The 11,633-nt window shown below is 56.0% G+C and overlaps 1 protein-coding gene across 3 annotated transcripts in view; it reads right to left on the reverse strand.

Annotated features, from left to right (window-relative positions):
* Positions 1–424, reverse strand: part of HINT2 (histidine triad nucleotide binding protein 2) — a 41,856-nt gene extending 41,432 nt beyond the window's left edge. The window contains exon 1 of one of the 3 annotated variants that reach the window (XM_075330610.1): positions 129–424. The gene's annotated coding sequence lies outside the window, so the exon portion shown is untranslated. Of the gene's footprint in view, positions 1–95 lie in introns of all 3 variants that reach the window. The other 2 variants (XM_075330593.1, XM_075330601.1) reach the window with 2 other exon arrangements.
* Between the last annotated feature and the right edge of the window lie 11,209 nt (positions 425–11,633).

An 11,633-nucleotide genomic window follows, 5' to 3' on the forward strand; every position in this document is an offset into this window, starting at 1 on the left:
GATCGGGATGTACCATACACTATACAGGGGGGTGGATACTTATGGGGGATCGGGATGTATCATACACTATACAGGGGAGGGGGTGTGAATACTTTCCCTCTCGGTACACACTGGTCACTTCCGGGCACCTCAGTCTCCGACGTGGACACGCCCCTTTTCTTACGTCACAGGGTTGTGGGCGGGGACAGATGTGGTCATGTGATCAGAGCGCTGGGTTTTTGCTTCCCGCTCTTTGCGGTCAGTGATGAGACGTGCGGGGACGCGGTGCGGCAGCTGCTGCTTGTGCTCTCTGGTGTCAGCCGCGCCACACGGTACACGAGGGGAGGGCTGTGAGTGAGGGTCACACAGATCAGGGGGCGCCACACTCCGGAGCAGTCCTGGCGGCCCCTCTGTCCAGTGTCAGCGATGGAGAAGAAAACCGAGACGTCACTGACCTGTGAGGGGGGGAAGAGACGTCACCGACCCGTGAGGGGGGGAAGAGACGTCACCGACCCGTGAGGGGGGGGGAAGAGACGTCACCGACCCGTGAGGGGGGAAAGAGACGTCACTGACCCGTGAGGGGGGGGAAAGAGACGTCACCGACCCGTGAGGGGGGACAGAGACGTCACTGACCCGTGAGGGGGGGGGGGGGAAGAGACGTCACCGACCCGTGAGGGGGGAAGAGACGTCACTGACCCGTGAGGGGGGGAAGAGACGTCACCGACCCGTGAGGGGGGAAAGAGACGTCACCGACCCGTGAGGGGGAAAGAGACGTCACCGACCCGTGAGGGGGGAAAGAGACGACACTGACCCGTGAGGGGGGGAAGAGACGTCACCGACCCGTGAGGGGGGAAAGAGACGACACTGACCCGTGAGGGGGGAAAGAGACGACACTGACCCGTGAGGGGGGAAAGAGACGTCACCGACCCGTGAGGGGGGAAAGAGACGTCACCGACCCGTGAGGGGGGAAAGAGACAACACTGACCCGTGAGGGGGGAAAGAGACGACACTGACCCGTGAGGGGGGAAAGAGACGACACTGACCCGTGAGGGGGGAAAGAGACGTCACTGACCCGTGAGGGGGGAAAGAGACGACACTGACCCGTGAGGGGGGAAAGAGACGTCACTGACCCGTGAGGGGGGGAAGAGACGACACTGACCCGTGAGGGGGGGAAAGAGACGACACTGACCCGTGAGGGGGGAAAGAGACGTCACCGACCCGTGAGGGGGGGGAAAGAGACGTCACCGACCCGTGAGGGGGGGAAAGAGACGTCACCGACCCGTGAGGGGGGAAAGAGACGTCACTGACCCGTGAGGGGGGAAAGAGACGACACCGACCCGTGAGGGGGGAAAGAGACGTCACCGACCCGTGAGGGGGGAAAGAGACGTCACCGACCCGTGAGGGGGGAAAGAGACGTCACTGACCCGTGAGGGGGGGGGAAAGAGACGTCACTGACCCGTGAGGGGGGGAAGAGACGTCACCGACCCGTGAGGGGGGGGAAAGAGACGTCACTGACCCGTGAGGGGGGAAAGAGACGACACTGACCCGTGAGGGGGGAAAGAGACGACACTGACCCGTGAGGGGGGAAAGAGACGTCACCGACCCGTGAGGGGGGAAAGAGACGACACTGACCCGTGAGGGGGGAAAGAGACGTCACTGACCCGTGAGGGGGGAAAGAGACAACACTGACCCGTGAGGGGGGAAAGAGACGTCACCGACCCGTGAGGGGGGAAAGAGACGACACTGACCCGTGAGGGGGGAAAGAGACGTCACTGACCCGTGAGGGGGGGGCGAGACGTCACCGACCCGTGAGGGGGGAAAGAGACGACACTGACCCGTGAGGGGGGAAAGAGACGTCACCGACCCGTGAGGGGGGAAAGAGACGACACTGACCCGTGAGGGGGGAAAGAGACGTCACTGACCCGTGAGGGGGGAAAGAGACGTCACTGACCCGTGAGGGGGGAAAGAGACGTCACTGACCCGTGAGGGGGGAAAGAGACGACACTGACCCGTGAGGGGGGAAAGAGACGTCACCGACCCGTGAGGGGGGAAAAAGACGACACCGACCCGTGAGGGGGGAAAGAGACGTCACTGACCCGTGAGGGGGGGGCGAGACGTCACCGACCCGTGAGGGGGGAAAGAGACGACACTGACCCGTGAGGGGGGAAAGAGACGTCACCGACCCGTGAGGGGGGAAAGAGACGACACTGACCCGTGAGGGGGGAAAGAGACGTCACTGACCCGTGAGGGGGGAAAGAGACGACACTGACCCGTGAGGGGGGAAAGAGACGTCACCGACCCGTGAGGGGGGAAAGAGACGACACTGACCCGTGAGGGGGGAAAGAGACGTCACTGACCCGTGAGGGGGGGGCGAGACGTCACCGACCCGTGAGGGGGGAAAGAGACGACACTGACCCGTGAGGGGGGAAAGAGACGTCACCGACCCGTGAGGGGGGAAAGAGATGACACTGACCCGTGAGGGGGGAAAGAGACGTCACTGACCCGTGAGGGGGGAAAGAGACAACACTGACCCGTGAGGGGGGAAAGAGACGTCACCGACCCGTGAGGGGGGAAAGAGACGACACTGACCCGTGAGGGGGGAAAGAGACGTCACTGACCCGTGAGGGGGGGGCGAGACGTCACCGACCCGTGAGGGGGGAAAGAGACGACACTGACCCGTGAGGGGGGAAAGAGACGTCACCGACCCGTGAGGGGGGAAAGAGACGACACTGACCCGTGAGGGGGGAAAGAGACGTCACTGACCCGTGAGGGGGGAAAGAGACGTCACTGACCCGTGAGGGGGGAAAGAGACGTCACTGACCCGTGAGGGGGGAAAGAGACGACACTGACCCGTGAGGGGGGAAAGAGACGTCACCGACCCGTGAGGGGGGAAAGAGACGACACCGACCCGTGAGGGGGGAAAGAGACGTCACTGACCCGTGAGGGGGGGGCGAGACGTCACCGACCCGTGAGGGGGGAAAGAGACGACACTGACCCGTGAGGGGGGAAAGAGACGTCACCGACCCGTGAGGGGGGAAAGAGACGACACTGACCCGTGAGGGGGGAAAGAGACGTCACTGACCCGTGAGGGGGGAAAGAGACGACACTGACCCGTGAGGGGGGAAAGAGACGTCACCGACCCGTGAGGGGGGAAAGAGACGACACTGACCCGTGAGGGGGGAAAGAGACGTCACTGACCCGTGAGGGGGGGGCGAGACGTCACCGACCCGTGAGGGGGGAAAGAGACGACACTGACCCGTGAGGGGGGAAAGAGACGTCACCGACCCGTGAGGGGGGAAAGAGATGACACTGACCCGTGAGGGGGGAAAGAGACGTCACTGACCCGTGAGGGGGGGAAAGAGACGTCACTGACCCGTGAGGGGGGAAGAGACGTCACCGACTCGTGAGGGGGGGAAGAGACGTCACCGACCCGTGAGGGGGGAAAGAGACGTCACCGACCCGTGAGGGGGGGGGAAGAGACGTCACCGACCCGTGAGGGGGGAAAAGAGACGTCACCGACCCGTGAGGGGGAAAGAGACGTCACCGACCCGTGAGGGGGAAAGAGACGTCACCGACCCGTGAGGGGGGGAAGAGACGTCACCGACCCGTGAGGGGGGAAAGAGACGTCACCGACCCGTGAGGGGGGGAAGAGACGTCACCGACCCGTGAGGGGGGAAGAGACGTCACCGACCCGTGAGGGGGGAAGAGACGTCACCGACCCGTGAGGGGGGAAGAGACGTCACCGACCCGTGAGGGGGGAAGAGACGTCACCGACCCGTGAGGGGGGGAAGAGGCATCACCGACCCGTGAGGGGGGGAAGAGACGTCACCGACCCGTGAGGGGGGAAGAGACGTCACCAACCCGTGAGGGGGGGAAGAGGCATCACCGACCCGTGAGGGGGGGGAAGAGACGTCACCGACCCGTGAGGGGGGAAAGAGACGTCACCGACCCGTGAGGGGGGGAAGAGGCATCACCGACCCGTGAGGGGGGGAAGAGACGTCACCGACCCGTGAGGGGGGAAAGAGACGTCACCGACCCGTGAGGGGGGAAGAGACGTCACCGACCCGTGAGGGGGGGAAGAGGCATCACCGACCCGTGAGGGGGGGAAGAGACGTCACCGACCCGTGAGGGGGGGAAGAGGCATCACCGACCCGTGAGGGGGGGAAGAGACGTCACCGACCCGTGAGGGGGGGAAGAGACGTCACCGACCCGTGAGGGGGGGAAGAGACGTCACCGACCCGTGAGGGGGGGAAGAGGCATCACCGACCCGTGAGGGGGGGAAGAGACGTCACCGACCCGTGAGGGGGGAAAGAGACGTCACTGACCCGTGAGGGATGTGGGGGGGGAAAGAGACGTCACCGACCCGTGAGGGGGGGAAGAGACGTCACCGACCCGTGAGGGGGGAAGAGACGTCACCGACCCGTGAGGGATGTGGGGGGGGGGGGAAGAGACGAGACGTCACCGACCCGTGAGGGGGGGAAGAGACGTCACCGACCCATGAGGGGGGAAAGAGACGTCACTGACCCGTGAGGGATGTTGGGGGGGGAAGAGACGTCACCGACCCGTGAGGGGGGGAAGAGACGTCACCGACCCGTGAGGGGTAAAGAGATGTCACCAACCCGTGAGGGATGTGGGGGGGGGGGAAGAGACGTCACCGACCCGTGAGGGGGGGAAGAGACGTCACCGACCCGTGAGGGGGGGAAGAGACATCACCGACCCGTGAGGGGGGGAAGAGACGTCACCGACCCGTGAGGGGGGAAGAGACGTCACCGACCCGTGAGGGGGGGAAGAGGCATCACCGACCCGTGAGGGGGGGAAGAGACGTCACCGACCCGTGAGGGGGGAAAGAGACGTCACCGACCCGTGAGGGGGGGAAGAGGCATCACCGACCCGTGAGGGGGGGAAGAGACGTCACCGACCCGTGAGGGGGGAAAGAGACGTCACCGACCCGTGAGGGGGGAAGAGACGTCACCGACCCGTGAGGGGGGGAAGAGGCATCACCGACCCGTGAGGGGGGGAAGAGACGTCAACGACCCGTGAGGGGGGGAAGAGACGTCACCGACCCGTGAGGGGGGGAAGAGGCATCACCGACCCGTGAGGGGGGAAGAGACGTCACCGACCCGTGAGGGATGTGGGGGGGGGGGAAGAGACGAGACGTCACCGACCCGTGAGGGGGGGAAGAGACGTCACCGACCCATGAGGGGGGAAAGAGACGTCACTGACCCGTGAGGGATGTTGGGGGGGGGAAGAGACGTCACCGACCCGTGAGGGGGGGAAGAGACGTCACCGACCCATGAGGGATGTGGGGGGGGAAGAAACGTCACCGACCCGTGAGGGGGGGGAAGAGACGTCACCGACCCGTGAGGGAGGGAAGAGACGTCACCGACCCGTGAGGGGGGGGGAAGAGACGTCACTGACCCGTGAGGGAGGGAAGAGACGTCACCGACCCATGAGGGGGGGGGGAAGAGACGTCACCGACCCGTGAGGGGGGGAAGAGAAGTCACCGACCCGTGAGGAGGGGGGGAAGAGACGTCACCGACCCGTGAGGGGGGGGGAAGAGACGTCACCGACCCGTGAGGGGGGAGAAAGGGACGTCACCGACCCGTGAGGGGGGGGAGGGAAGAGACGTCACCGACCCGTGGGGGGGGGGGGGGGAAGAGACGTCACCGACCCGTGAGAAGGGGGGGAAGAGACGTCAGCGACCCGAGAGGGGAGGGAAGAGAGACATCACCGACCCGTGAGGGGGGGGGGACGTCACCGACCCGTGAGGGGGGGGAAGAGACGTCACTGACTTGCGAGGAGGGGGGGAGGGAAGAGACGTCACTGACCCGTGAGGAGGGGGGGAAGAGACGTCACCGACCCGTGAGGAGGGGGGGGGGAGACGTAACTGACCCGTGAGGGGGGAAGAGACGTCACCGACCCGTGAGGGGGGGGAGAGACGTCACCGACCCGAGAGGGGGGGAAAGAGACGTCACCGACCCGCGAGGGGGGGGAAGAGACGTCACCGACCCGTGAGGGGGGGTAGAGACATCACCGACCCGTGAGGGGGGGTAGAGACGTTACCGACCCGTGAGGGGGGAAAGAGACGTCGCCAACCTGTGAGGGGGGAAAGAGACTTCACCGACCCCTGAGGGGGGAAGGAGACGACACCGACCCCTGAGGGGGGAAAGAGACGTCACCGATCCGAGAGGGGCGGCAACAGAGGTCACCGATCCGTGAGGGACGGCAAGAGAGGTCACCGATTCGAGAGGGGGGAAAGAGACGTCACCAACCAGTGAGGGGGGAAAGACGTCACTGACCCGGGAGGTATGGAAATCACCCAAGGCATCTCCGATTCGTGCAGGACGGAAATCATCCGAGACGTCACTGATCTGTACCGGACAGAAATCACCCGTGATGTCTCCGATCCATGATGACCATCACTGAGCAAGACACAGAAGTGGAAATGTTGGAACTGGGCCAAGAAATATCTGAGGGCGGATTGTTCACAAGTTTTATAGACGGATGAGAGTGAGAGCAGATGGATGGACCGTGGCTGTATCATTACCGGGCTCACACCTCTTCTCACACCCCAGCAAGGTGCGAGGCTGGGACCTGTTCAGGTTGAAGATGAATCAGAATCACCTCATACTGATAATTAGAAAACACTCAGCAATGCAGAAGGAAGAAGTCTGCCATATTACACAGTGCCTTGCGAAAGTATTTGGCCCCTTGAATTTTTCAACCTTTTCCCCAATTTCAGGCTTCAAACATAAAGATAAAATGTTAATGTTCTGGTGAAGAATCTACAACAAGTGACACAATTGTGAAGTTGAATAATATTTATTGCTTATGTTAAACTTTGTGAGAAAATAAATAACTGAAAATTGGGTTGTGCAATATTATTCACCCCCTTTAATTTCTGTGCAGCAAACTCCCTCCAGAAGTTGATTGAGGGTCTGTGAATGATGCAATGTTGTCCTAAATGACTGATGATGATAAATATAAGCCCCTGTGTGTAATCAAGTCTCCATATAAATGCCCCTGCTCTGTGATAGGCTCAGGGTTCTGTGTAAAGCACAGAGAGCATCATGAAGACCAAGGAACACAACAGGCAGGTCCAGGATACTGTTGTAGAGAAGTTTAAAGCCGGATTTGGTTACAAAAAGATTTCCAAAACTAAACATCCCAAGAAGCCCTGTGCAAGTGATCATATAGAAATGGAAGGAGTATCATACCACTGCAAATCTACCAAGACCCGGCCGTCCATCCAAACTGTCATCTCACACAAGGAGGAGACGGATCAGGGCTTATTCACATGACCGTTCCTTTTTTGCGGTCCGCAAACACTGTGCATATTTTTCACGGTGGCATCCGTGTGACATCCATTCCGTATACGGGCCGTGTGTCAGCAGTGTGCCTTCTGTTGTTTTTGCGGACCGCAAAACACGGAAGAAGCTAGATGGATAGCTAGATATAGATAGAGGGATAGATAGAGAGACAGAGATAGAGGGATAGATAGAGAATGAATAGAAGGATATATAGATAATAGATGAGAAAGACCAATAATGTCCCACTCCCCAGCATTTTGTAATCTTGCACCTTTGGTGCCTTTCATGTGGCACTAAAGGGTGCTTAACCTTGTATTTAGCCAAAAAAATAAATAATTAAAAAAAATGACGTGGGGTCCCCCTATTTTTTGCAGCCAGCTAGGGTAAAGCAGACGCCTGCAGACCACAGCTGGCTGCTTCAACTTGGCTTGTAATCCATAACAGAGGGCACCCCACGCTGTTATTTTAAATAAATAATTTAAAACAAAAAACGTGGGATGCCCCTCAAATTAAATTACCAGCCAAGGTAAAGCAGATAGCTGTGGTCTGGTATTATCAGACTAGGGAGGTCCGCGGTTCTTGGACCCTCCCCAGCCTAAGAATAGCAGGCTGCAGCTGCCCCAGAAGTGGCGCATCCAATAGATGTGCCTATCCTGGTGCTTTTGAAGTATTTTTTGTTTTTATTTAACTTGTGCATAGAAATGTCCAACGTTTCAACCTTAATTCAGGTCTTTATCAAGGACATTCTAAAACAGTCAATGATTGAAGTTTTGCTAGGCAACGGTTGTTGCATCAGATAATGGCAGCTTATAAGGTGGTATACCTTGTAATACTGTATATCGGAAATAAGGACATAACGGTCCAAGGGACTGATAAATTGGCTCTTTATATCTTATGCCAAGAATTAGGATGAACATCCAGAAAAGGGACTCCCCTCTCATAGATGTCACACCCTGAACCACCACTGAAGGTTGAACATGTAGTTGCACTTTTGCATAATCCCATATGATCTCTGCAGCCAGTGCACATTCAACTCACTCAGATCTAAACTCTTGAGGAGCCTGGGGAGTGGTTAACACGCTCATACAGCGCTCTCACTTATTTTCCCTTTTCTGGATGTTCATCCTAATTCTTGGCATAAGATATAAAGAGCCAATTTATCAGTCCCTTGGACCGTTATGTCCTTATTTCCGATATACAGTATTACAAGGTATACCACCTTATAAGCTGCCATTATCTGATGCAACAACCGTTGCCTAGCAAAACTTCAAGCATTGACTGTGTTTTAGAATGTCCTTGATAAAGACCTGAATTAAGGTTGAAACGTTGGACTTTTCTATGCACAAGTTAAATAAAAACAAAAAATACTTCAAAATTACGATTTTCTTCTATTTTTTGGAGTGTGCCGGAGCTTTTTTCTATAGTTGATACTCTATTTTTCTCCGAGCACCCACTTACTGAGTGAGCCAGGTTTATCTTACCTCATATCCTGGTGCTTTGTCCCAGCTCATCCCATTGCCCTGGTGCGGTGGCAAACTGGGTAATATCTGGGGTTGATACTGTGGAGACACGGGGCTCAGTGGGCGCTCTCGTCCACTAAAACCCGCCGCCTTTAGAAAGACAGCGTGGCTCAGGGCTCATCCCAACTGAACGCCGGCCTCCCTAACCGTGGGCGTAACACTACTCAGACAACACAGGGTGAGGGAACCACAATAATTAGACTTTATTGGATCCCCAAACAATTAACGGCACATAACCAGCAAAACACACAAATGTAACAGGCAACAGAGTCTCACCCTTCCGCTGGCTCACCAGGGATTTAGAATGTCCATGCCTCACAGGTTCCAAGCTGTCTGAGGTCTGCAAAGTCTGTAACAGGTGACTGAACTGTCCCAACCTGCGTGTCCTCCTTAGGTAGTCCTGGTTTGATGTTACAATCCTGGCAGCCGGAGTCGAAATCCCTAGGCTGTGGATATGGTCTCCAACCGGATCCGGAGTCCCTGGATTGAAGCCATAAGATGTCCTGATCCTCCAGTCAGCTCCAAAGAGCTTAGACTGAATCCATCAACCATCAACAACCTGGTGGCTTAAAGAAGTCCTCTCTTATAGCCACAGCCCTCCCCCTGGACACACTGCGTCCTCATCCATTGGTTGGACAAGATTGCTTCTCCCATTGGACGAATTTCAAGCTACATGGACAATGCTCATTCAAATGATGTGCTTAGAAAGGCTGAGGGTGTACATGTAAACTGGGAGCCACTGACTAGACAATGGCTACTAAGGTAATTACATTATCAATACACAACTACAATACAATGGTTACTGGAAATGTCTGGAGAACAATAGTCTAGCTTTCAGTGGCCAACACAATTTACATTGAGTCAACAAGAGTCTTGTAAAAAAAATGAGGGACTTCTCCCCCATCTATAGACAATCTATCATGCTGTCTGGCTGGATTTTAAGAAACGTTAACCCATGAGAGTCCATGTCGTCACAGATACCAGATGTGTAATGTCACCTGGCATCAAGCACTGGGATTACTGATGTGAAGGCGTCTATCAGATACCCAACATCATTAACCCAGTCAGTAATTAAAAAAAACAAACAATAAACAAATTTTTATTTGAAAAACAATTCCCCAACACATTTCCTCTTTCACCAATTTATTGAAAAGAAAAAATCTGGGTCCGGCGTAATCCAATAAGGGGGTCCCACGACGATCCAATTTCACTGTCCCAGTCAATGAAGAACAGAATGTTCCCCATTGGCGGGGAGAGCAGTGCAGTGACCTAAGCTAACATCATGAGGTTAGCCCAGGTCACTGCAGGGGATGACGAGCGCTGACTTCAGGAGGTTAGCGAGGTACATTACCTGCGGTGATGGAGACCGCGGCACTCCTGACGTCAGTGCTGGTCACTGAGTTATATGCCCGCCGTGTTCTCGGATCAACTCTCGCGAGCGGCCTATGACGTCACTGCTAGTCACAGTCTCGGACCGCCCGCGAGAGGTGATGTGAGAATGCGGCTGTCAGTGACTAGCGCTGACGTCAGGTGTGCAGGACTTCACCGCAGGTAATGTACTTTACTAACCTCCTGACGACAATGCTCATCATCCCCGCGGCTGCTCGCACTGCAGTGCGGGCATATGCTGACACACTGCAGTGCGGGCATATGCTGACACACTGCAGTGTGGCCATATGCTGATACACTGCAGTGTGGGCATATGCTGACACATTGCGGTGCGAGCAGCCGCGGGGTGCAGGACATAGACTGCACGGGCACCCGACGGAGGTCACACGGAAGTGCTTCCGGGGATTTTGTTTGCCCATTGACTTGTATTGAATCACGGTCCATTATTACGGAAAAGAATAGGACATGTTCCATAATAACGGAGTGGACATACGGCATCTGGTGTGTTTTTTTGTAGGATCGGATGCACACGGAAGTGCTGCAGAGTGCCATCCGATCCTACACAAAAGACATTGAAAAGATGGTCCTGTCTGTGGGACCACAAAAAAACTGGAACTGACAAGGACAGACGGAACGGTCATGTGAATGAGCCCTTATGAAGATGAGAGCAGCCTGTAATTGACATCATAGGTGACCATAACTAAAAGAGACAAAATGAGAAAACAAATCCAGAAACTCCCCACATCTCATTTAGGAAGTTTTGGTTTTTTTTGCAAATTACGGTGTATTACGTATTTAGTCATCTAAAAACATGCAAGATTTCTGGCTCTCACAGACCTGTAACTTCTTCTTTAAGAGGCTCTGTCCTCCACTCATTACCTGTAGTAATGGCCCCTGTTTCAACTTGTTACCAGTATAAAATACACCTGTCCACAACCTCAAACAGTCACACTCCAAACTCCACTATGGGGAAAACCAAAGAGCTGTTGAAGGACACCAGAAACAATTGTAGCCCTGCACCAGGCTGGGAAGACTGAATCTGCAATAGGCAAGCAGCTTGGTGTGATGAAATCAACTGTGGGAGCAATAATAAGAAAATGGAAGACATACAAAACCACTGATAATCTCCCTCAATCTGGAGCTCCACGCTAGATCTCAAACTGTGGGGTCAAAATGATCACAAGAACGGTGAGCAAAAATCCCAGAACCACACGGGGGGACCTAGTGACCTGCATAGAGCTGGGACCATCGTAACAAAGGCTACCATCAATAACATTACGCCACCAGGGACTCAGATCCTGCCAGTGTCCCCCTGCTTAAGCCAGTACATGTCCGGGACCGTCTGAAGTTTGCTAGAGAGCATTTAGATTATTCAGAAGAGTATTGGGAGAATGTCATATGGTCTGATGAAACCAAAGTAGAACTGTTTGGTAGA

This window comes from Anomaloglossus baeobatrachus, chromosome 1 (genome assembly GCF_048569485.1).
Source record: "Anomaloglossus baeobatrachus isolate aAnoBae1 chromosome 1, aAnoBae1.hap1, whole genome shotgun sequence".
Classification (NCBI taxonomy): domain Eukaryota; kingdom Metazoa; phylum Chordata; class Amphibia; order Anura; family Aromobatidae; genus Anomaloglossus; species Anomaloglossus baeobatrachus.